We start from the raw sequence: 27,433 nt of genomic DNA, 5'->3' as shown, positions 1-27,433 counted from the left end.
AATAAAAAAGGAGACTTAATCCCAAAGAGCAGAGTGAAGATGAAATGAAGTCTTTTGAAAAGTAAGATCACAGCCACATAAAGGCAAGAGAACAGCACCTTGTGACCAGAGTCTATTTGACGCGTTAGCAACACCAACTGATAAGCAACAGTAGTGCTAAAGGTTTTTAGTTTAATTGATTAATCGATTGACAGATAATTAATATCCAACAATTTTGATAATCAATATGCCAAACATTCTGTCTGTCATTGATTATTGTCCAGTACTTTGGTTTATGACCAAATACATGCAAAGCTAATGACATTCTAGCCTCAGCTGTACTTGGTGTTAAGTGCTAATTAGCAAATGTTAGCATGCTAACACTAACCTATGATGTTGAACATAAAATATTGTATCTGCTGACATCAGCATGTTTGCATTATTGTTGTGAGCATGTTGGCATGCTGATTTTAGCATTTCTCTTAAAGCACAACCTCACAGAGTCGCTAGCGTGGCTGTGGACTAGTCTTGTCACTACAAATTATAAATTGAAAGTCTTTCTGTTTTCAAGCAACAAGCTACTTGTGCGCTGGGAAATTGTAGTCGACAATTTTCTGACATTTGATAGGCTGAACGGTTAATTGATTTGGCAGATTAATCAATAATGAATGTACTTGTTGGTTGCAGCCCTGAAGCAAGAAAAAAACCAAACCCAATTTATGAGGAAAGAAAGATTAGATAATTATAAACTAAATAGACATGACAATGACGATGTTGGAAACGGTAAAAGTAATTAAAGTTATTATAGACCTCAGCAATAGGCAAAATTGTCCTGGGAGGCTGGATGTCTGAATGACAGTGGTTACGAAGAGTATGGGCACAAATGAACAACCACATACAGACATGGAAAGGCATTTCAAACCCACTTTTGTTTGCCACTGTTTATTTTCTGCAATAAACCAAAACCCCATGGAAAAATCCCATTGGCTTTTTGTCACGGGAACCAGGGCGATGCTAACTTCCAGGTTGGCCTACAAAAATACGTCATCCCTGCAACACTCTATTCACATCCAACCCCATGATGGGTTAAAGAGGAAGGGAACGGCACCACCCTTATCAAATTCATCATGGAATATGGCCATCAATTGAGGGCAAGATTGCACTCTCTTCCAATGCTCAAAATGGCAGAGCGCTAAGCACCCATCACACAGCATCTTGTGGACAATTGTCTGGCAGTCAGGAAACCAACCGTGTTGAACTTTGCCTCTTAAAACCTTGATATGGTGTTTTTCTCTGCAGAAGCAAAGCATTTAGCATGGAGTGTGTTTGATGTTGACTACTACCATGCAAAAAAGAAAGAAAATACATAATGTAATATTCTCACTCTCTTTAGCCTTTTTCATGGTCAGATTTGTTCACTCTGACCCAGAGTGACGGCCTCTGGAGAGAGTTTGAGCAAAACGGGAGCGAGATGAAATAAGCCAAGGCAATCTAAACAACACTTTAGGTAAATGAAGAAGAATCTGGGTGGTAATGACACTAAGTATCCACATGTCTTTGGGGGGCTAGCTGTCTCTTAGCAACAGTGGTGCTGTCGGCGTGGAAACCCTTGGCAGATTTGAAGCACTATTCACCAGGGCTTAATTAGAGGGGTAAAGATTAGGCCAGGGTTGTCTTTAATTGAGGTGTGTGTGTGTGTGTGTGTGTGTGTGTGTTAGTCAGTGTGTGTGACTACATACACAAACCCAGTTCTTTGATAGTTTGCATACACCATGCTGGAAAGACAGTTATGAATGACACACATGCTGTACCCTTTCATGTTCTAGCCTGACCTAACGCAACAGTGATTTTAGTTTCACTTCAAATTTTGGACTATTGGCTCACAATACTTGACCTTGAAGACTTCAAATAGAGGTGGCAAGGTCCCACATAAAAACTTTTAAGCCCATTTCAAGTCCCTTACAAGAGACTTTAAGTGGCCACCTTACAAATCCAAAACGTCGTGTGTGAAGAGCAGTTTTCACATTCTGGTTTGAGTGGAGAATCATTATGTTCCAACTGCACAGGGGAGAGTAAGCTCTTTTCTTTAAAAGCCTGAAGAAAGAAATGTGCAAAGACGTGGACCAAAATGATTTCCTGTATCACCTCTATGTGCTATATCTGTGCCAGCTGAGTATTCTTGATTGACCTGTTTTTTTTAGTTTTTTTTTTTTTTTAAAGCAAGTGAACAGACCATCTTGTCCAAACTGGGATCATGCTGAGTGTGGACTTTATGGAGGGTGGGATAAATGGATCCCCCCAGAAGCTACTATTAATCTTTCAGATGGTGTGAACCAGGGAGGAGGGTCCTTTTAAAAAGTGTGTATCCAGAATGTCAGCTGCACTTGTGTAGGATTCGAAGGCCACGCTTGTTATTTTAACCAGAGTGCCTAAATGAACTCTTTACTGGATTAAGAAATATATGGATGTTGGAAAGACCAAACTACATCAAACGGTAATGGTGAATTATATCTATAATATGATTCTGTAAGGTGTGCACAGGGTCTTAGCCGTTAGACAGTTTCCTTTTTTTCCCCTAGTGGGTGTTCTAGCGGGAGGAGGAAGTGGCACAAAAGAGCACAGAGGTATAGGTGGGCTGATGGGATTGTGTCAGTTACCTGTAAAGGTTATATTTTTCTGATTCTGTTTCCCTCTGATGCTTCATGAAAAGATACCAGGTGAGATGCTGAACATGTGACATTGATACATCCAGTTTGCTGTGGACAGATACCTCGCTTAGTTCAGGGAGAAACTTCCTATTTTGATCTCAAGACTTTCCAACAGTATCCATAAAATCCTGATATCACAATTGCTTTATTGCTAATCCCTGCCTCCCTTAGTTACTGTTGCAGTGCCTGTCAAGCTTTCCATTCTGGCAGTAGGCAGTTTACAACGATCATGGTGTCACATTTAGTACGAGGAATTTCTAGTCTTTGATTTCACACAGAAGTAAAGAAAAGCAGGCTTCTCATTTCTAGCTGACAACTGTCAGTTTTGTCAGCTGAAATGATTACTGTTGCTTGCAGATTTTATCGGCTGTAGCTAGCTAGCTAATTAATGCTAACTCCATGAGGTCGTTGTAAAAGGCTGACTTATAATGTTTGCTGCTGATTTATTTTTAAAACGATCGTAACAGGGTCTTAAATATACAATTCATGGCTCCATACATGACATAATGCTAAAATACAGAGGCTAAAGGTGCATTTCTGGCAGTAAGTCAGCATCCTCACCATTTGATGATCCATGTAGAAGTCAAGAGCAACATTGTTCATGTATTGCAGGGTAGAGCTAGTTAGTCCTCGTATTATAGGAGTATTATAATAATACGGCGCAGGTTGACACAAATTTAGGTGGAAGTGCCACGTCATGACAGAAGTCTGAGGTACATTCACAGCAAAATAGTGCAAAAATCAACACTTTGCCTTGCTTTCTTTACAGAAAGTGCTCTGTCGTTAGAGTTGGTGTAACACTATATAGCAGCTCCATGAGAGGAAAAACAGTCAACACATGTTTTCTTCTGAGTAACACTGTAAATGTGCTGTGTAAGGAATGCTAAATTACAAATGTAAACTGCAACATATAATATATTTGTTATTTATGACAAAGTAATAGTATTATGAATATAAATGGAAATAAAATGGTATTTTGGTCAAAATATAACCCTTTTTGCATGCTTACTATAGAAAAAACCTACTTGGACAAGCAACATAGTGCTTGTTTTCAAGAGAATTTGAGTATGAGGATTAAGGCCAATCATCGGGTAACAAGTTTAGCTGCAGTTGCTGTAGTGTAAACTTTCATTTACATAAACAGCAGGACAGAGATGCTAACGCTACCCTAAATTCTGACATAGTAGCATCTTGGTTCCCACATAGTGGATGTGTTGGTCCTGAACGAAACCTGTGACCCCACAAGCTCATGTAGTTAGCTCATGATATGCACCTTGGCTTTGGAGCTAACACTAGGTTACAAACAGACAAACACACTGGTTAATCCATTTCTAACAATTTTGCTCTTGTGCTTCTGGTTTTGGAAAGGCGATAAAAATGACCATCCATAATTGTCAATTAGAGAAGATGGCACTTTAGACGGATTGGACAGGTGTGTTTAACATGTAACATCTAACAATTGCATTATTTTGAATATTTTCTATTTGCTTGTCATTTAACTCATCCATTTTAGCCCTTTTGTACAGGTGGACATTAACTTTAAAACAGGAGATAGTTTCCCTTTAAGACAAAAGGTGAAAGTAAGAAGAAAGTAGCACTCTGGCATTTCAGCCGTGTAGGTACGATATGCTTCGCCTCGACCTTTCCCTGTTCTACAGAAAGAAAAAAAAAATGACAAGAAACTAACTGGGTCACATTTACGACCTGTAAAACTCTCTCTCTCTCTCTTACTCCCACTATCTCTGTCGCACTCACCCAGAGAGTAGATGACCACAGAAATAATGTGGCATGACCGTATCCCCTCCACACTATAATTATAGGGACAGAGGGATATGGAGTTGACCTATAACAAGGCCTGATTTAAGCCAAAATATCAGAATACATATGTATGTCCTGAAATATAGAGCTTTTACTTTTTCTCCTGGGTACGGACTTTTTGCTCATCCCTCTCTTTTGTGTCTAACACACCGTGAGAAATATGTGGTGAATGCATGTGTGTGTGTGTATAAGTGCATGAGAAGAAAGAGAGGCGAGACAGTTTCCTTTTTTTTTTTTTCCACTGGGTGTTTTCTATCTGAGCGGGAGGAGGAAGTGGCACAAAAGGGCACAGAGGTATAGGTAGGCTGATTGTCTTCTTGTCAGTTTCCTGTAAAGATTACATTTTTCTGATTCTGACTTTCAAAGGAATTGGACTCATTATGACTGACTGACTGAGACCGAGTGGCCTTAGCTTCTCATGTTTTTCATCTCATATCACACAGTTGATTGGCAGGTTTGGTCGTTTGGGATGAAAGGAGGACAGGATAAAGAAAAATACAGACGACACGAAGAACGTATGGGAAAAATCAGCAATTTGCCATTATACATGCGCATATACGATAAAAGCAGAAGATTAAGCCTCAGTTCGTGACGTAACCTCACCTTGAAAGACTCACCCAGATTGGAAACCCCTCAAGCCTCGCCCGCTTCAAATGAACTTACGCAGCATAGAGACAGAGATGTGCATCTCACTGAAATATGAAATAGAGGAAATGGAGAAACTAAAAGCACCTTTAAGAGATTGTTGCTTTATTATTCAAATCCCCAACAGGCAAAAGAGAAAGAGCGGGGAAGTGTCACACATTCTGATCAGACGTGATCAAAGTGCATTATACACCACAGCAGCTAAATGCAGTCTCATTCGTTGGCACTTCTGGGTCAGGGAGCATTTTACTGTAGATTTGTGTGTGTGCGAGAAAGAGGGGGAGAGTGGGAAAGAGACAGAGAGGCATAACATAACTTCTACGAGTCATTAACAAGTGTGCTTGCACTTGTGCACAGCCTCGCTTCTCTGCATTCTTGTCCATTTGTGTATCTCTTACTGCTTGAGTGCCAGTTTCTTTCCTTTTATTATGAAAGCCTTTCAGACACCTGAGCTTCCCCTGCTCCAATTCAGCTTCCTGATTGGCTCCAGATGTCCATATAAAAACGATGGCAAAACAAGAGTTCACTAGGAGCCCATTTCTTGCAATTTCTCTGCTCGCGCCTAACTCAGCTGCTCGCTGCCAGGCTCAAGGACAGACCACAACAAAACAAGCCAGCAGGAGAAAAAAATAAGCAGAGAAAATGAAGGCAGTGACGGAGAAACCTTTGCTTGGTATAGGTCTTGCTGCATCATTGAGCCACATTAGGGATGAACAAGGTGGCTCTGGAATAATACAGCGCGGGTTGACACAAATTTAGGTGGAAGTGCCGCGTCGTGACAGAAGTCTGAGGTACATGCACAGCAAAATAGTGCAAAAATCAACACTTTGCCTTGGTTTCTTTACAGCAAGTGCTCTGTCGTTAGAGTTGGTGTAACACTTTATAGCAGCTCCATGAGAGGAAAAACAGTCAACACGTTTTCTTCTGAGTAACACTGTAAATGTGCTGTGTAAGGAATGCTAAATTCTAAATGCAAACTGCAACATATAATATATGTGTTATTCTTTTTACGTTTTTGTCAGTAAAAAACAAATAATGTCACCAACCAAAGACGAAAGAAGAAGCTCATGTAAATGATGTGGTAAAGCACAATGCGATGGCCAAAGACTGATTACAGCTGACACAGTGAGGATTTAGGCTGATTCATTCTGGTTTTGTGACTGGTTAATGATGGGACAAATACTGTTGGCTCATTATGGACGGATAATAATAGGCAGATATTGACCCCACAAATCAAAGGGTAATCTCCCATCATTCACTTGCAGGATGCAATAGAGTTGCTGTGTGCACAAACGCAACAAAGCCCATGCGCATGGCTAGACACTATCACATTTCTCCAAGACAAATGGGTTTTGAAAGATGAAATGGTCGCTTAAAAGCCTGATACTTACTCTCAAGGGCATTTGGCTCAACATCCTCAATTTTCCATTCCCTTTTCTTTCTTTTCAGCATTTCACAGTATAACATTGATGCGCCATTTGCTCGCCCCTTAAGAATTTATCATACACCATCTCTTATGGGGACATGATCTCTGGACCCACTGGAGGAATTCCTGCTCCCACAGTGTTTTCCGTGTGGCAGTTAAACCATGCAGTCTGTGCCTCAGTTCTTCTGCATGCAAACCATGTTTCTCCCATTTTGGGGATTTTAGATTTGAGTCTCTTTAGTTTAAAGTGCATTCAAGATCTTAACCTGACAACAGCAATAGTTATCTTCTGGTGAATGAAAGCTCTGAATCTGGAAAATAACGAGTAACTTCACGTGTCAGATAAATCTAGTAGTGCAAAATGTACAATGTCTCTGAAGTATAATGGAGTAAACCTATGTCCCCCAAAATGGAAATACTAAAGTAAAATACCAGTGCATCAAAGTTGTACTAGAGTCTAGTACTTAAGTGAATATATTGTTCTTTCCACCGATGCATAGTGCTTATTACATTAAATTTAAAGCAACCACATTCATTTTGGTGCCATGTAACATGTCATATTACTTCTGCTTTACTTGCGTATTCTTCTTTGTCCACATCTCAGTCTTATGTTATCTCACCTGCGATTGGTGTAGTGGCAGTATTCACAAAGGAAAAAGCTCATGTGCAGTGATTCAACAATTTTGTCCAATTTGAGTTTGAGTCGCCATCATCTCTCTCATTCTGGCTTAGTCATGTTTTTGTGAGAATGCCATGGTATGTATGACTCTATTACCCCAAAAAGTACTGTTATGCTACAGAACGTGTTACAGAAGTAGTGCGACACCCTCAGCAGTGCTTGTTGCATTGCCACCTGAAAGAAGTTCATTTTGTCAGACTCGCGGTGCAGACTGACGTAAGGGGCGGATATTAGTTTGTGATGACTTGATCAAACTTTGTGTTGTTTTTTCCTTTTTCCATCAGTCAGCAATTCACCAGTCAATCTATCAGCCAGCACAGGAGGTGTTGCTTACTGAGCCAAAAACTCCCCTTCTTTGTCCACAGACCTGACACAGTAGTCCGATGTGATGTGTCTGATGTGTGCGAATGTGTGTATAAGTGTGGGCTTTCTTCACTCACTGCATCAAAACTAAACCCCAAACGTGTCTTCCTGTGAATCCTTTTTCTATGGTATGTCTGTGTGATCTCATTAGAACAACAACGAGCTGCCAGGACAAAAGAAGAAAGTGCAGCAGAGGTGAACAACAACAACAACACTTGTTCCCAGCCACAACATTGTCACCTCCTATGGGCACGTTCTAAAGGTGGAGAATGATGAAAAGCAAAGTAACACCCCCGGGCCAGCCTCTGAACACTGCCTAGAGGCTACCAGAGTACTGCACTCTCAGCAAGTCAAACAGAGTACAGAACACTGCGGCCTCCCGCCTCAAAGTGACGAGAAGGATTGAAGACTTTTACTGCAAAGTGAGATACGCAGCAGTGAAACAGCAACATTGATTTCTATGAAAGAACAAAAATGCTTGAAATAAAGTATGAAACGGTTACATTTAAGAATACAGGAAAAAGTGGTCCCATGTGTGAATGTTGATGTTTAGGGTTTGTTTTCAAGTTTGACACACAGTAGTGCATCAGGACAACTGTGAGTAAAAAGATGCTGCTAATTAAAGATAAATAGCTATGATGAGTTGACGAGCTAAGCTATAAACTACTGATGCGATATGGACCTTTACGCGGCTAAACATAATGTTATTTCAGATCAGTTTTGAGCAGCCAACAGTCAAACACGGACTGTTTGATTTGTTTGGTGGTGCAATCTTGTGTTTTTTATTGAATTTTATTTTGAAATTCAGTCTGTGTTTTTAATTATCTTCAGATAGAGTGAAAGATTTGTTTGCCTCTTGTACTGTATGTGGCTGTCTAGAGCAAGGGTTCCCAACCTAGGGGTCGGGACCCCCAAAAGTGGACGTAACGTGAATCGTGAGATGATTGCGCAGGTAGGAAATACAGAAAAATAACTAAAGAGAAGCTAAGAGAAAATAACTGCTGATAATTTATAGACATACAACCTGTGATGAGGAGGTCATAAAGAGATATTACCTTATATTAAGGGGTCACAAGCAATACAAGTTTGGGAACCACTGGTCTAGGGTGAAGTGCACTACTTAAACTTGCAGTGTGCAATGTTAGAAACACAGCCATTTTAAGAATATCCAACCCACTGTGATAATGCATTTTAGGAAAGTCTGGAGCTAATGGGACACTTTGCTTGAGTGAAGAGAAATTACCTGCCTCTTTTCTCAAACTGGAAGCTTGTATCTTTTATGATTTGGAAGTATGAAATAACTCTCTCTCTCTCTCTCCTCTGTAAAATCTGTGCAAAGCAATTTAATAGCTAATGCTTGCTAATACATCCAACTGATTTACATGAATGACAAATTTATAGATGATCATCGATGCAAATTGAAATCATACAAATTCTATCACAGCGGTCGCGTCTGCACATTCAATGAAATATCAAAGATATCCAACACTTTACTCTGTCACGACTAGAAATGAGGGTGACCAAGCTACCAATCTTGTGGCAGGTGAGATATACCTGAAACATCTTTTAACAGCGGCATTAACTCTTTCTCTCCTCTCGCCTCACATCTTTCCCTCTCTTTCTGTACTCTGGCAGGATTGTGATGTTTTGGGCTCTGATGAAGGCTTTGGTTGCAGCAACGACAGAGTAATTAAAGGGATTGATTGCAGCACAGGGAGAAGCACTGCAATGTGTGTACAATACACAATCGCTGACTCACACGCACACACACACACACACACACACACACACACTTTATTTAGATGATACATCACTTCCACTCTATTTCGCAGACATTTGAAATTACAGTGCTAAATGTACCAAGTCAATCCAACATAAATCCCATATGTGCTGAAAAGCATGAATTAACACCATGTGATAGAATAAAAGTGTCTGGGTGGTAAGTTTATATGACGAGGCTTCCAAAACTGCAAGAAGAGAGTGTAGTTATTGTACAGTATGTTGTGTAATGAACATAGTAGTAATAATATCGCTACAAAACAGACAAAAAAATGTAACAGGTTTTCCAAAATGTGTTGGCTTTGTTTTCAAAAAGGAAACACAGTTTGGGCATTAAAAAAGGCGGCATTTCCAAAGTTGCCTTTGAATAAGGGATATTATGGAAAACAAGAATTACCTTGTGTTGTGTGTCTTATTTGTTATTTAGGTGCTGTTAAAGCATGAAGCCGGTACTCTTGACTGCTTCACTAACTTTTTAATGTAGAAAAAAGTCATTCTAAACTGTCCCTTTGGTGTGATGTCACAAGTGGGAAATTAATAACAATCAGTGTTTAATGCGAGGCAATGTATCTTTTAATGGCAATGTAACACCACATTCTTCCCCTTCAAAATGGCTTACCTTAATGCACTCAGGAGCTTTGGTGCCATAGCCTTACTTGGTCTGATATGACCATTCGCTTATGGTGAGTAAAGTTAGTTAATATTTGCAATATAGATATTGCTGCATTACTGACATTGGAATAAGATTCCAAAAAAGCTCCACAATCCGAAAGGGACCCGGGAACAGTGAGACCAGGTCCGAACCCACTTATTAGAATCCAAAACAACCTAAATGGAGAAAACACCAACACCGGCAGCAGCATGATGTGCCGCTAATTAAGGAGCCGCCATGGTCGAAAAGAGTCGTAAGACCTGTCATTTTTCTTTCACTTCTCTGTTCACACTCTCTAGTTTGAGTCAAAAAACACATTTCTCTCCTGATTATGACACGCCATGTGTTCAGAGCTGATAGCGAGTCAGCTCAGATCCACTCGGGCGTAAGACATATTGACACAGAACCCAGAACCATGGCATTGGAATAGACCCCCTACACTGAAAACACATAGGACCTGGCCTGACTCCGGTCCAATCAGGGAATTGAGTGTTGAAAAGTTAATGGAGTTTGGTGCAATAGTATATTTTCTGGCTGATCATACTGATAAATCATTGACCAAATGCAGAGGAGCTACTGTATACAACAGGGGATACTGTCTCACATCTTATGATAATAAGTCTAACAGCTACCATCCTGCGCTACCTTAATGTGGCCAGGAAAAGTGCCAGAATGACACTAAATGAGCAGGACCTTGGAATGTGCTTTGGAGAGCTCCACGTTTTCCAGAAAAAAGGAAGAAAAATGGACTTCTCTGTAAATGACAGAGAAGTGGCTGCCTGATAAATGGCATACAGTCCAGTTAAAGGTCCTACCTGTTTTTCCAGCTCAGGTTATAAAGCAATCAGAGAGGATATCCAGACCAATAGTTTTGAAAGGTTTCAGAGAGGTGAAGTAGAACCAGCTGATGCACAGACGATTTTCCACAGCAATGAGAAGATCATTTGTGGCCGTATGTAATGCGCTCTGTGATCTGACCCAACGTCAGGGCTGCTCATTATTGCTGAGGCTGGAATGAATCAGTTGTATAATAAAGAATTTGAAATAAATCTGTAATTGCAATGTACTGACGGATCCACATATGTCTTTTTTTGTTGGATGGTAAGAAGTGGGAAAAATGTGATAGTGTGAGGTGAGTTAACTTTAGAGGAAAGAGCACTGCATGCATAAAGAAGTCTTTTAGAGCTTTTTTTAAGCACTTTTAGTGCTCGGTGAAAAATCAACTTTCACATTCCACATCATTGTTGACATGTAACATCAATATGTTTTAAGATTTGCCGTGCGGAGTTATTTAGGACTTGTGTTAACAATTCTGAGGCAATCTAACTCCCAGTAAACAAGGACCTTGGGCACCACCTACTCAAATCATTATGGACCTGAAAAATAACTTGACTTAACTTAATTGAAAATATCTCTGGAAGGGAAGTGGTTGTTTGGGACGCATTTAATTTACCTCCCATTTACCTTCCTATCCACTCCATGTAGAAATTGTCACGTGTTTAATGTCAGTGTCAATTCTCAAAGGAATACTTGGAAACATGAAGTGCAGAGTACCTGGAAATAAAATTTTGGGTTGTTAGCTATTGGAGTTATTGGAAGTTCAATAAAACACTAAAACTAGACGAATCTGTCACTTTCTTTTGCAGCTGAAATCAGGAACTCTAATTTCTGTGCTGTCATGTTCTTAACTATTCATCTCCTAAAGATGCAGGGAAAAAACTAAGCAAAGCTTTGGGTACATTAACCTCAGAGCTCCAGTGTGATTTGACAGTCAAAATGATAAGAGCAAAGAATTAAACCATCAAAGAGGTGTCACTGTCCAAATAGCATCACAGATCAGGGAATACTGCATTACATTAGCCAGTGCCACTGTCAACGAAAGCCTAGCAAACACTCACGTCTTTTGAAGTTGGAAAGTGACAGCGAACATGCAGCATGAACCAGTCAGCATGTCAGTAAAGACCAAGAAGAATGTTATCAAAGACATTAGGCGTCACTTATATATCAAGATGCCTCACATCTTGGCCCGGTGAGAGCTGTCAGTCTTCTGAACACTGAAATGCAGAAAACTGAAGAGAACTGTGATGTAGCCACGTCTCATTTCTGTCAACAGGAAGACAGAGCTGAAAGATCAGATGTAAATAACTGCGATAGCACATGCTTCAACACTGATTATTCTCCTACCTCTATTGTCTGGATGTGAAGAAGACACAATTCCCAGTTCTCCATGCTATTAACTTTACTGCTGAAGCCACTGAAATGTCAGAAGCGATTGAAGTCCAAGGAAGAGAGTTGTTTCACGTCTTTGTATTTCCCTGCTCTTCTCCCACGCTAGACGAGGCATGAACTCTGAACATTTCACTCAGGTGCCCTTTGATCCCCAGCTAATGAGATCCTTTAATACTTCACTTAGATTCTCCTCTGTACCTGTCATCCTTTGTGTGAACATCTTTGCTTTCTTGACATTGCTCTTTATTAAAGTTGCATTCATTGATTTGTGAGCACCAGGGGGCAGAAAAAAAAGAAACTCACAGCAAAGCAACAGGCCTTATACTATAGTGACTATGAGTTGCTTATGGATAATATGTTAACAAATAAATGCCTACCTAAACATCTTGCAGAAACAGAGAAACATGGGCCTTTTTGTCACCACCTGTTGAAAAGTAATTTGATATTCACAGAAGTTCTGGTTTAGTCCACCAAAAATCTGACTTCCTCTGGCTGCTTCATGTTTATCTCTGTTCACCACTTGTTTACTTTGGTTCTGCCATCTCATGCTGGTCAGGTAGTGTACAGTTGGCTGGTGTGACTTGTAGAGTCAGCGGAGGAACCAGTGTGAACCATTTGTACTTAATGGATAACAAGACCGAGTCTACAGCCACGCTGGCGACTCTGAAAGGCTGTGATACTCACTGTAGATACAACTGGTGGATATAACTTGAGGTCCAAAATTAGTTTTTGATATAGCTGTCATGGTGAAGTAATAATTGGCCAGAGGATGGTGTCAGAATAAAATTTAAAAAAAGTCACACACATCAAATTAGCGAACAGTGGCAAATGATTTGCTCGCAGTTAAATTTGTCATGTGCTTCTACAGTCTTTGGTTTTAATAGACCCCCCCAAGAAAAATTACAGCATCAGTTGTTTCAGCAGATTCCCAAGTGATAATGCCCTCTAGCAGCTGTAGGAACTATGACTCTGTCTGGGGAAAAGTAGTGTTACGTTATTATAGAGCCACAAAGTCAATGAAGGGAGGAGGTTGGGTGAATGGATCAATCAACAAAATGTCAGACTTTAATGCAGGAGACCACTGTTGTTTCCTGTTTCCAGTCAATGTTGGTAACCATGACACGGACGCAGCCTAACCTTAACCGAGTGGTTGCAACCACGATGACAAAGGTCCCCCACTCGAACCTGAACAAAGTAGCAATTTTTACCCAAGTTTAAGTCGTTTTTCAGCCAAACCTTAACTATAGCTTTGTCACATCATAATACACATTTATTTTTAGATTCTTGTAGATGCTGAGATATTTCACTGGATAAGAGAAAAGTTTGATTTGGTGTTGGTGCTTGATGAAATGTCTTGTTTGAATCATTTAGACTCATCATATTAGCTGAAAATAGCTAAAAGCAACAGGGAGTCGCAGAGTGAGGGGGTTGGCTCTCAGTTCGGTCAGCAGTTCGACTAACTCTGTCACATTACAGAGAGTAATTTGAGCCAAAGTTAGCCTCAACAAATTGTTTAATGGAGCTTTTTTTTCTACATATTGATTGGCTTTTCTGGTTTACGCTCATTCACAAGCTTTTCTAATTGCTCTATTTTGCTGTATTTTCACTAAACAGCCACTTATCGACGATAGCTCATCATAGACTGCAAAACACAGGTCAAATTTGGCAGTGTTCCTAATTTAAACAGTGTACTGCCTTTCTCCCCTCAGCGTACGTTTTCAATCATTTATACATTCACTTGCTGCCAGTTATCTCAGTTATTGCCTGGAAAGAAAAAGAAAGCTATTTTCATGCTGAATTAGAACGTTGATAAACTGCCAACAGTGGATATTTGATGGTGTTTCCAGCTCAACGTGACCTTGCGAGTGGTGGCCGGTGAAGCAGCTTTGAAAAGCAATGTGCAAAACACTTGTATTTCAGGATATATCACTGTTAACTCTTCTATCTCAAGGTGGCAATATTTACAAGCCTTTTAAACACACGCACACATCAATGTGTGAGAAATACACAGCGCAGGTCCACCAACAGATAGAGACAAACGGAATAAAATCTTTGACATTTCCCCAAATTATCCCCAAAACATTTGTCATAGTGCTCTCAATGCAGAAACACAGAGATTCTGACAGCTAAACTAGCATGAAGCCGCTGGAGACTCACAGACACAGTTGGTGTTACAGTGACAACTTTGTCTAGCCTGCGTGAACTTAGTGCCCCTGGAACATAATTTAGACCCCCCCCCCCGGGATGGTGCTGGTAGTGGCTGCGATGCGGCCCGGCTTATTTTGTGGCTGCGGGTGGCTGTGGAATTTGATTTTGTCTTTACTGCTCTGTGCCGTCCAAGGCGTTGATTATTATTCTGAGAGAAAACCATATCTCAGGCTGATACATATTTCATGCTGCTTGGGAGTTCTCATCTGTGAATGCATGAGCCCATTCAATAATGTGCTTCATTTTTTGAGGGTAATATATTTCATTTCTAATCCCAAACAGTTAAAGTGGCTCTCTTTCCGCTCACTCGCCCACCCACCTCAATGTTCTCTGAACCGTTATTTCTCTGTGTTCTCTCTTACCGTCTCTCTGCTTTTCCTGCCTATACACAGATAAAAGTGTATGTGCTTTTGAAAGAAAGGTTAATGCAGGTCTGACTGCTCGGGGCCTGACATCCTGGCAACAGAAGGATACTGAGAGGAACTAGAGTCAAGATGTCTGAATTCAGATCACAATTTTTACTCACATGTATCCATCTGTAAAGATAGCAGGGGAAGAGGTGAGAGGATAACAGCACTAGATAAGTAGCTTCTCATTTTGTGACCATTTTTAGAGATGGCTACAATTTGTAACGCACGAGTGGTCCTTGAAAATAGGACCACTCATGCGTTACAAACTCCGTCCATGTTTATTGTAGGTTTTATTAGGTTGTATGTAAATATGTGTGTGTATGTTTATATGTATGTATATATATCCATTCATCCATTTTCTGTAACTGCTTATATAAATGTATATATAAAACAGACAGTGACAACACACATTTACCCCACATATTAAAACAAAGAAGATAGAAGATGACGTATGTCATATTAAAGTCTTCGAATACAGTTAATCTCTTATCGAGTACACCCATCTTTTATCTTTCACTTCAAAAATACAGTCAGGGCCTTTAGATTGTGACCTCCTCATTATGATGACCCAGGTATCATCATTGTCCACCTATCCTATATTCTAAAATAAAAACAAAAACCTCAAGTGAGGTCCATGTTTTTATGCACTCATTACTTTTAATACGTCTCCCCATGTGGTTTCAAATTTAGTTAATTTCCTCTCTTCAAGAGCTATTGTCTTTTTCATTTCAAATCAAAATATATTTCCTAATTCCAGTGTAGGAAGCATGGATTTCCTGTGTTTGAATATATGTTTCTTAAATACAATTTCTCTAGAATTTCACCCCCAATATGATTACCAATGTTCTATATCAAACCAAATCTTAAGAACAGTCCCAAAAAGCGTGGATCAAAGTCTAACATCTGGCTAAAAAGCAATATTCATGAGGTACACTGCTGCTACATTTGCTAACTAACGCTAACTGCCCAGGAGCTTATCACCAATCTGACTAATCAGGGGCCAGTATCAATTTTAGCCCAGTTCTTGGTACCCGGTCCTACCTGCCAGGCTGAGCACCATCACTAAAGGAAACTTAAAATCTTCTACATCAGACTTATCCGGCATTTGGAAGGTCGGATTCAGTCAGTGGATGCTTGACATCATTAGCCTATTAATAATGATCATCAATAACTATGGCAGACTGAAAATAAATTGAATTGACCCTCCTTTATTTAGGTCTGCTGAACTGAAGACTAAACTTTCATTCGGATGAAGTCTGTGAACTCTCGAGTATAGCGGCTCATTGTCTCACTGCATTAGAATTTCAAAGTAATTGAACAAGCGAAGCACTAACATTGATCCCATTGTGGTCCGATTGGTATCACATAGCAGGTGATATTGAAAAAGACATTATTTCTTCTCCCACAGGTTTACTTGTCGCTGAAAGAATTGGGGTTATTCTTAATTCTCCGATCTGTGAAAATGCTACCAATGAAGCAGATTTCTGTTAAATCAGGATGTATTCTCACCATTGATCGCATAAATAATCATAAAGCGAGAACACTTCAGTGAAGACAAATTGATTAACATTTAGCACCTCTGCTCTTTCTCTCTTTTCTGTACGTCCTCTTCTCCAAATTCCCATTGCCTCTCTTGTATTTTATCTCCTCTGTTGGAGAGAGTGTTACTTGAGGTAAACAACTGCTTTGTGCCACCACCCGCAGGTACCCATCCTTATCATTGGTCAGCAGGGCACCCCGCCCGCTCAACCCCCCTCCCCCCGCGGCCGTTCTCCTCAACCCTCTGACCTCCCTTACTCCTACTTCTTAACATCCCATCCTACCTCTGTCAAGCTCCACGCTGATTTCATCTCTCCCTATAGCTGAGACCAGCTCACAGTTGTTCTTCAATCTCTCTATCGCCACATCTCTCCTTTTCCCCATCCATCCCAGTGATAGCACCTACCCACCGGTCATAAAACGCCTTCCAAAGCCATTTTCCAACCTTAAATGGGACAGAGTTTGCTGTGAGATTCAAGGTTAAGCCTCCCCATCTGAGCTGTAGTGCTACTTGTTCTCATTTATCTGCAGTATATGTGTTTTTTATTTGCTCCTACACTGCCGGTGAAAACTCCATGACAATTGGAACATTTCTCATTATAAGCAGCCTAAAAGTTTAAATAAAGGCAAGGAAAGGATAAGAAAATATTTTATAAGAAAAATATTTTTTTTGCAAATGGCTTATAAAGATGGTCCCATTTTTGAATGTTATTTAAAAGGATTTCCAGAAGCCAAGGTAAACATACCGTAAAGGAGAAGAGAAGACTGCTGAGCAAAAAGCCAGCGGCAAAGCATGTTTTTAAAATGCATCTCTGTCAATCATCATTAATACTCTAGGGTTTTCACATTAGAACAAAATGCAAGTTATTATTAAAAAGCACTTAAATATTTGTCAATAATTTATTCATTTTTGACTTTGAGAGGCCTGGTGTCGGTATGGAAGCTCCATTTCACTGCTTTTTCTTCTTTTGCCCCCTTGGGTCTTATTTTTGCGGTTATGGCCATAATTTCTTACGAAGTGTTTTTCACAGGAGGCATTTGCGCATCTGATGGCACAGATTAGTCCAGCTGTCGACACAGGCTGCGCAACGGCTTCCGTTTTACCGACACTATATGCACACGTAAACCCAAAGCATATTTTTAAGCTTCAAGTCTAACTTTTGTTTTACGTATGGAACTAAAGAGAATGTGTGTTGGGTTTTGGGCGCTGCCAAAATGCTGGTAACCTACACTCAACACTGCGCCTGAACGCATCCTGTATAGACACAGACGGAGTACTGAAGCTGCTGCTGCTCTGCTGACGCGCTGCCTACGCTACACCTCCTGTGCAGATGATTCTTGAATGTAGGCTTACCAGTGACGTTAGCAAGCCAGCTAAGAAGACATGTACTTGTAAATAAGACAACTTTGGAATTACCAGGAGTGCTAAGAGCATTTCTCCTCTTTTTTATTTGTTGTGATAAAGAAATTTGTTTTAAATTTTAGGTTTAAAGCCATGTTTTTGGTGGCTTTGAATTAGCTACATTTATGAGCTGTGGCAGGAATATGTTGTGCTCCCAGTAAGCTAGATGAGAGTTGATCTCAGCTATGGTAAGAATGAACAAAGCGCCTGGAATATTCTGTTAATATGAGGTGACATTGCATGTAAACATGTTACCTTTAGTTCTTACAGTCTCTGCAAGCTCACTGTAGTTGTAACTGGCTTACTTTGCGTGCTAAATCATTGGCAGGAGAACACACACACACACACACACACACACACACACAAGGCAGAAATGGGTACACGCATGCAGGGAAATTTAAGGTTGGGTTATCAAAACTGCATTTAAACATCCAAGCACATGAAAGGCTTCCTGAAAACAACTGGAACCAGGACATGAAGCGGCATTTAGAATGCAGTGTGCTTGTGAAATCATAGCCTTTTCTCTATTTGCTACACCGCAGATGCAGAAACTTCTTCACTGCCATGTGACAAGTAAGAAGAAAAGTCTATATTCTAAAACACAAGTTGGGGTTTTATCACTTTTTATTCAGTACTCTGACCCCTGCTCACAGCTGTGTATATTAACTCAAGAGCTGCTCCGATACGTTCCAAAGCAATCTTCCAGGCGGCATGAAGCAATCCGCGATTCCCTCCTTGGCTCCTCTGCGTCCTGATCCTGACCTCACCTTTTCACCTCAGCTCTTAATAACCCATCGCCTCTATCGGCTCATCCCATTGTCTCCTTCAGTTGAAGCACTTTTTCACCAAGGGGGTGTCCAGGTGGTGGAGCTACTTTGCTTGAACTCCCATTGCACAAAGTGGAAAAACTTCACACACACATACACACGCGCGCGCACACACACACACACACACACACACACACACTCACTCATGGACACCCGCAAACAGAGGTTTTCCTAAAATGACCCTGCAACCTCTATATCTCTATACAGCCTCCCTCTCCCCCACCACTCACGCTGACAGTGGAGGAGGCTGTGGAGAGGGATTTTAGGATTCAGCAGCAGGCCTGATGAAGACGAGCAGCCAAAGAGGTCACTCCTGCAAATGAATGAAATATACATCTCCACTGCTTTCACCTGAAACTTCAGCCACAAGATTAGATTTGTTAAGGCACACATACACAGAGCACTCTCCCGCACACATGTACAGTAAACTAGCGTCAAGCTATTGAGCCCAGATACATGTATAGCTTGTGCTCAAATGCATGAATGTAGTGTCACTTTTTTTATCTTCCTCTACCCTAACCTGCCCACCGCTCCAAGCTCGAACAGAGCTCAGGTTTGTTTGTCTACCGACACTGTCAGGAGTGTAATTCCTCCGTCTTCATTACAAAGAAAAGGCCCCCAAATGCTGTTTTAATGGTAGCTTTTATCGGCTGTCTCCTACTGCAACGTGTCCTCGGAGCTGCACAGCACTTTTGTGCTTGTGCCTAGGATCTCTAACTTGAAGGTGTTTAGCTGATAAAGCCTCCACGGGTGGATGGGGATATGTATTATAGATGGGGAGAGGGTGATTTGTTGTTCGCAGACACGGGAGGGGAGTATGTGACATCACTCTCAATAGGACTTGTTACTCTCAGTGGAGTTCTCACAGTGTGGTTATGTGTATGCATGAGGGAGCGCACACACACAGACACCCCCTCCTCTCGTGGGCCCCGGCTGAGGACAGTCGTTACAGAGTGATTGGCATTAAAATGGGGAGTCGGGGAACCTTCAGATGTGGGGAGTTAAAGGGGGAAAAGGCACAAACTAAGACGGGGAAGAGTGTCGGGGGGGAGTGTGTAGCGAGCTGGGAGGTTTTGCTCACTTCTGCTTTTAATCTCAGCTAAAGTGGCAGAAAAAGGAGCACTTAAGCGGAGAGCACACGGAGAGTTGATATTAATGTCTTTATGCTTGAGAAAGTTTCAGAAGTAAAATCGAGACGTGGTTACGAGGGGAATAGATGAGGTGCTGTGTAATTAGCTCCTCATATTAGTTTGCCTGGGGTGTCTGGTCTCTCTGCATTTTTCAGTTTTATTTGGTAACGAGCATTAACAGTTCAGTTAAGCTCCAGAGGATGAATTTGGATTTTTATGCCTTTTTTTTCTGGCACATACAAATTGTCATAATGAATTATCAGAGCAAATGTAGCTAATTTGGTATTGCAGAGAGATGGCATGATGTAAATGTTCATCAGCGCCACCTTCGTTCTCAGTCATGAAGGAGGTCATGAAGTGCTTTACTTAATTGGTGCCCACAGGGATTTGCCAAAAGTTTAGATCAACTGTGTGGGATAAAGAATGGCCAAAAGATGCGATTGATGTCAGTCTGCCCGACAAATGAAAATACTTCACTGTGCCGATGTGATGGATAATAATTTAGAGAAGGCAAACAAGCTATCAAGCTAACGAGAGCCTTGCAAAACAAACAAATCATCAGCATATACTTCAGTAATGAAAACAGAACAAAATGAATATCCATCTCTCTAACCCCGCTTAATGAAGATACAGCAGCTGCATATGGAGCCATAGATAAACTACAAGTATTGATCGGAGTAGAAAATTGTATCGGACTAAAAATAAACCGTCGTATCTGACCAATGGCATGATGTTCATCCTGGCAGGGCTAACAACTGGCCTGCATGGACGAAAGATCAATACTGTGTAATATCAGTGGGTTAAGGATGTGAGTGGGAGAGTACATGTTCATTTTATTACTTAAGCAGACATGTCTCATACAACACGCTGGATTCATGCACATTCAGAAAACCAGACTCCTTAAAGTGACTTGAATCACTTTTGACATTTTTGGGGCTCAAGTTTTCTTTATTTTTATCCATAAATGTGCTAATTAGAGAAGAGGTTTGTCAAGGCATGTGTGTGGGCTGCTGTGCAGCTGGCAATGCTAGAGTTTACTTTCACATTTTGTATTGTGAATTTACATTATGATCTCTTTTCCTTCTGGACTTCCTGTGACAGTCCTGGGAAGTGTGGTCCTTGTCTATGATACAACACAAGGGCAACCCACCCTGTCCTGTTGTATTGTTTGTTTCTGTTCGGCATCATGCTGCACTTCAGCAGTGTGTACTTGCATCGATGCATCAGGATACACCTCTTTCCCTCAGTGGATGCTCCAGAAAAGCAGCCATTTTACCAAATTGGCTTCACAGATTGGCACCTCCCAGCTTCTGTCTGTATGATGTGTGCTGCATATTTCTAACCACTGAAAATTAATAGTTAGTGATTTACTACTGATCTTCTGCTCAACTAAAAACCTTTACATGTGACACAGACATCTGATAAAGCAAATCAAATGTTTCCCAAATGCTTTCACATATCAGCTGCCATGTGGCTGCAGCTGTTTGACATATTCCCTTTCTAAGTAAAACATGTTTTTTATGGGTTAATATGAGGCCTTGTTGGTTTATATCATGTGCCACTTGTCATTTTGATTGGCCATAAAAGGACATTTAATCTTGCAAGAAGTACGTCTTCCTCGTGAAAATGAAGTTTAAGATGGCCGCTTTGTGTTGACATGGTTTTTGTGTGTGTGTGTGTTAGAGAGAGAGCGAGCAAGACACAGAAAGAAAGCGAGAGAGAATATACTTAAGAGATTCCCTCTCCCTGTCATCATCTAAAAGTCATAAAAACATAAAATTGTGATGAGCTTGAAAAATTGCACAATAAAATGGAGAAGCATACACCTGTATTCACACAGTGTGGGAGAAACATACACATGTAGACACACACTCGCACTAACACACACACACGCACGCACACAGCACAAGATCCAGCACCGTTGGATAGCCAATTACAGGAGCAGCCTGCGGGGGAGGAGAACAGGGAGAACAGAAGTAAGGTGGGGAGAGATGAAAAGTGTTGTAGCAGAAGAGAAGGCAGATGAGAGTTGAGGGGCCCCGATGCCCATCAGCTGCTGATGTTAAACTCAGAGTCTGATCATTGCCTCTCGGTGGACCTAGAGAGAGAGCCAGAGTGGGTTTTTCCCTCTTCTCCTTCCTCGCTTCTTTTCCTCCTCTCCCCGTTTTTAATGGGCAGCCTGTTCTTTCCCGACTCCGTCTCCTCTACTTGCAGTGTGTCGGGCTGCTGTGCGCAGCAGAAAGACAACGCTTTGATGGACGTCCTCTGTCGGTTTCTGGCTGTTGTTCTCCCTCTCTTGGTCTCCCTTCCCTCGCTCTGCACGCCTCCCGCTCCCAACAACCCACATAATGCCCTCCCTTTCTCTCTCACAGCGTTCTGTCCTTGTTCTGCTGTTCTGTTTTTTTTGCCCCCTCTCATACTATTCAATAACATTTGTCTTCACTCCTCTTCAATCTCCTCTTGCTGTTTGATATCCAAGGGAAAAAATAAAAAGGATAAAAAAAAAAGCAAAGACTGACCTGCCATGTACAAAATGTTTTCTCTCTGTCTTTTGAGGATGAGTGTGAGCACTGTGGCTTCCCTCGTCTTAGGCAGTTTCCTTCGATTTATTTTCTTCTTTTAACATGGACCTTTTGTGATGCCTCATGTCTTTTGCTTTTCATCTCCTTTTGTTATTATTATTATTATTTTTAGAATAAACTCTTGTGCACCTCTTGGCAAGTGTGGTCAAGTACCACGGAGCAAAGACAGTTTTCTTGAAAAAAAACCTGCTGCTTTGTGAGTGGCTAAGGCCATTTTATTGCATGAATGCATACCCATAATTGCAAACCAGCAGTGAGTGAAAGTGTTTACAGTACACGTGTTCCTGTGTTTACTTTGCTCATTTGGTGTTCGTGCTGATACGCCTGAGAGACCGGTTTCATAGCCAGAAAAGGGCTCAGGGGGCAGAAGATCTGCTGCGCCTCGGCTGTCAGTCTCAGCACCCTGTAATTTTGTCTTCCCCCAAAGCATAGCTCACAGGAGCAGTCAGCAGCTATTAACTGAGGTGTTGCACCTCATGTCAGACACTGAGATATTACACCACGCAGGACAGTGGTAACTCATACAGAGAGGAAGTGTGGAGGTGAAGGAGAGGAGGAGGAGAGGAAAAAGCTGTCCTGCCTCCCTTGGCATGACTTTATGAGTGTGTGTTTTGGGAAGGTGGAGTGGGACGTGACCAAACAAGTAAAAAGAGCAGAGAGTGACAGCTGTGAGCTAAAGATGCTGTGACTTGTGTTGAGAATGTGTCTCTTTTTGTTGACAGGGCAGAGCGGACATGTAGGAGAAATCTGAGTGTCCTTGGAAGTCTAAAGCTGTGTTTGCCTGACTCTCTTTTTTCTGTTTTACTCGAAGCAGACATGGAGCTGTCTGGAGGCGTTAGGCAAACCATAACCACACTCTCCATCAATATCAGCAATGAATACAAGTGGTCCATTACACGGAAAAACCAATACATGGTCAAATCCTGTTTAGCAATGCAGCTAAATCCAAATGCCATACCTTGCACAGCTTGATTAATGCCATGATCCGACCACACAACACACACGGTCACTATGTCAGATCACCTAACGATGGTTCTGCCGTGACTTGGCCGAGGGACATGTTAGACTACATGTTGAACCCCAAACAGTGCTTGCTTGTGGTCTTTCACAACCTGCATGATGTGTAAAGGCAGGAGGGCCGAGACTTCCTTTGGCTCCATGACTCCCCACACAGAATCAAACGACACATTGTCATAACCAACGCTCACTGTCCTTATTGACACCCCACTCCTGTCTCAAAATAAGTCAGAGCAAATAAGTCAGCTCTTTACATTTATGTTAGTGATCCGGCCATGGCTTGTACTGCCTTATATTAACTGTTGTATTATTGTTTGGAGTAATACTGACCCTTCCTGCTGAACCTTAACAAGATATTTTTAATTCAGAATAAGTTGATGAGAACAGTAAACAATTCAACAGTTCATGTCATCGACCCTGCTGTTCAGGAAATCTAATTTATCAATTATTTAGATACACACATAAGATTTGTGTGTGTTTGCACCTAATGGTCCCCCTGATATTTCCCCAAACTTTTTCAGTGAATTCTCCTTTCATATTCTGCCAGGTCTTCACAGGATTTCAAGTTACCTTACTGAGATACTTCTCAACATCAATATACCATTAAATATGGAGGCCCCACTCTCTGGAGCAGTTTGAAGTCAAGTATAAAATCATCCACTTTGTTACAAGCCCCCATGTATGTTTCTTTTTTCTTCTGTTGTTATTTTTGTTTGCTTTGTTTCGTGTCTGATGTCATGATTGTCGTCTTGATTGAACTTTTTCATATCACTTTGCATAATCCCCTTGGCCTCCTCCCTCCCCTGCACACATCTCTATCACAGCTCTGTGCTTGTATGTCTTTTACCATGATGTAACAAACAGAGACCAAAGACTAAACGGGACTGAACCTTTAGTATTCATTTTTTGAATTTCATTGAATCACACTTATACACTCACACACTTATTCTCAGGATGCATTGAACCTGGTTGTTGACACTAGATGCTGCCGAGAACTGAAAAAAAAAGCTCACATCCCCTCATACATTACTTACAGAGGCTCTGTTAAAAAACTCTTGACATAGAGCAGAAGAAAAACTTCTCTAACAAGGGGACTTGATTAACATGTGTGTGCACATGCCTGTCTGCCTGTCAGCTGACGTGGAGTCAGATAAAGGCAGTGATGGCTGGTGGAAAAACAAAGTTTTAGACGGACCTTCTGACAGCGACACAGAGAGACAGACATCCAAGCAGACAGCAAAACCGACAGGTAGGCACAAAGGCAGAGCTCGGGGAGGTGCTAAGTGACAGCTTGGGAGAGAAATGAGTGACTTTAGTGCATTGTGGCATTCATGTTCTCGACTGTCAGTGAAAAAGGCCCCCTGGAGACTCAGGTGACATGACAGAACGACAAGAGAGGAGAGCAGATGAAGTGAGGGAAATGTCCATGTATCTGGCAAATTCATTACCTGCACTACTTAATGTTGACGTTTAATATTGTTCCATATGATCCGAACGTCAAGATGTGTTTTGTGCATGTCAGAGCGCTTGTGTCTTTGTTATCTGTGTCTTCGTGGCGCCATAGCTCTTCCATGTTAAAGTCAGTTTTCTCAATGTTTACCCTCTCGGAGGCACTAAGTACTCGTCCTAAGGGAGCCAATCATAAATTGCTGACGTATAACACAAGCAAGGCAGAGGCAAGGCAGGAACAATACGCTGGCATATAATGTGAGGCTAAAGTTAGGTTGGCCCTCTAGAGAATCATGATGCACAAAAGCAGAGACAAAGAATGATATTTAAGGTTTTTAGGAGCTAGAAAGAAAAACTAAGCACTCAGGAAGAGACACAGCAGAAAAGTCTGCCATGAACAGTTAATGCCTGGCACTTCTTCAATGTTTTTTGAGATGTCATCAAATATGATGCTGTATTATATGAATTTGTATTTTAGCCAATTAAATAAAATCTTTTCCATCTGACAGTCTTCACTTCCCACTTCTGGACTTAAGATAAGCAGAAACTGAGAACAAATTGAGAGAAATATCTACATCCAATCCACTTCTGTGCAGGTTCATATATCGAATAGAGGAATGCATTAGTTATGCAGAATAAATCTTCATTTCCATGCTCATGGAAAGGAACAAAAGGGTTTGACCTTGAGTGTTTTTCACAGTGGTGTGGCGGCAGTGGAATCACGTTCAACTGTGACGTTAATGACATTCACACAGCATTCACGTGGATGATATATGTGTACAAAACCTGTGATGTATGATGGGATAAAGCGTCCACGCTGGATGTCAATGGTCTCATTAATGGGTCCTCACCAACAGTGGGCATGTGCATATTAGAATAGTGTGTGTGTGTGTGTGTGTGTGTGTGTGTGCGCGCGTTGATGATCTGATTCAAATGTGGTCATATATCATCGATTGTGTAGCCATGTTCTGTTAACCTTGCCGACAGACGCTGTTTGGCTCTTTGCTGCACGTATTGATTTTGAGAAATTCTTTTGCTTCAGTCAGCCTATTACAAAGTCTCATTTGGCTTCATGATTCGCTGTGACCGCCTCCTGCCGTGCATGCTATCCGCTCATTAAATTAACATGAGCAGAATCAGACGGCTCAGATACGGTCAACAGTTGTACGTGTTAAAACTCTGGGGGGTTCCATCAAGCGCACATTGATTCGCGCACACACAGAGGCAGAGTCACACATTCATGTACACCACCCACTGTTTGAGAAATAGTGATATTAATGACAACAGAAATGCTGTCCAATCTTCATCGAGCCAAACTGTGGCAGCTGGTGCCTTGAGTAGAGAAATCAACCTTTTTTCTAATACCTCATGCTTTATTTACACCAGTGGCTCCCAAAACTTTTGAAATGTCATCCCCTCATCGTGATTATTTTTTCATGATACCTTTCCACCTTCACCGCTCCATGCAGGTGCTAATTGGTTAAATGTATTCCTTTCATTCTGTTCAAAAGTAAAATTAGCTCACATTTTAGGCTGTCATGAAAGTTTCCATGCTGACTTAAGAAGGGCGTTTTGTCTTGAGATGCCTCTTGAGGTTACCATTGCAGAATCTGACAGTTTTTCCTGCAGATGAGGAGTGGGATAGCTAGCTTCTCCTCATGAAAAGCTGTAAGCCAAGTAGCTTACGGTCGGATGTCAGTTCTGTTGCGACTGTGTTGCAGGCTGAGATGCATTTCAGCATTTCTTTGAGTTCTGTTAACAGTGACGTCTTTCTATCACTTGCCTTCACAGTCATGGTAAATGGCTCTGTTTATATTGCGCTTTTATCCAAAACGCTTTACGAGGTTTCCGCTGTTCATTCACCCATTCGCGCACACACTCAATTTGGGGTTCAGCATCTTGCCCAAGGACACGACGTGTAGACAGGAGGAGGTGGGGATCAAACCGCCATCCCTGTGCTCAGTGGACGACCCGCTCTACCTCCTGAGCCCGGTCAATATTGCTGACAGCTCTGTACCTGGAAAACTTGGTGGCGGAAAGCGGGCTGCGTTACTATGACAACTTGCAACCTTCAGCTGTCATCACCAGCATAAAAGCATATATTTGGGGCTTTGAAATACAGTGATTTTAATGTTCATGGCTTATTTTGTTCCAGTGTGATACTGTGTCTAGAGTGACATGCATCATGTTAAACTCAATATTCAGTGTTATAAGTTAGCAAAAGCCATCTCTTTACAAACCAACAACACACAACATGACGTCAACGTTTAAGACACCATCAGAATATTCTGTACATTAATTTCATTAATTTGTGTGAAAGTGCTGATGAAAGCTGTCACGCATGGGCATAGATTTTCAAAGATGTGTCTCTGTTTGGATCTACCAGGAGCAACACATATGGTCATAATTAGACACGTTCTCACACATATACCCACACATACAGGCACGCTTAAAGTTTTATTTGAAGGTTAGTGTTTACCCAAAATCTTACCAAAACCTTATGAATTGCTTAAGCAACATAAGAATGTTGTAGCCCGTACTTCATCTTTACCAGTGCTCCTTGGCTATTTGGGGGCAGCACAACAAGCTAT

The sequence above is a fragment of the Enoplosus armatus genome, chromosome 16 (genome assembly GCF_043641665.1).
Source record: "Enoplosus armatus isolate fEnoArm2 chromosome 16, fEnoArm2.hap1, whole genome shotgun sequence".
Taxonomy (NCBI): Eukaryota; Metazoa; Chordata; class Actinopteri; order Centrarchiformes; family Enoplosidae; genus Enoplosus; species Enoplosus armatus.
This window is presented reverse-complemented; position numbering follows the sequence as displayed.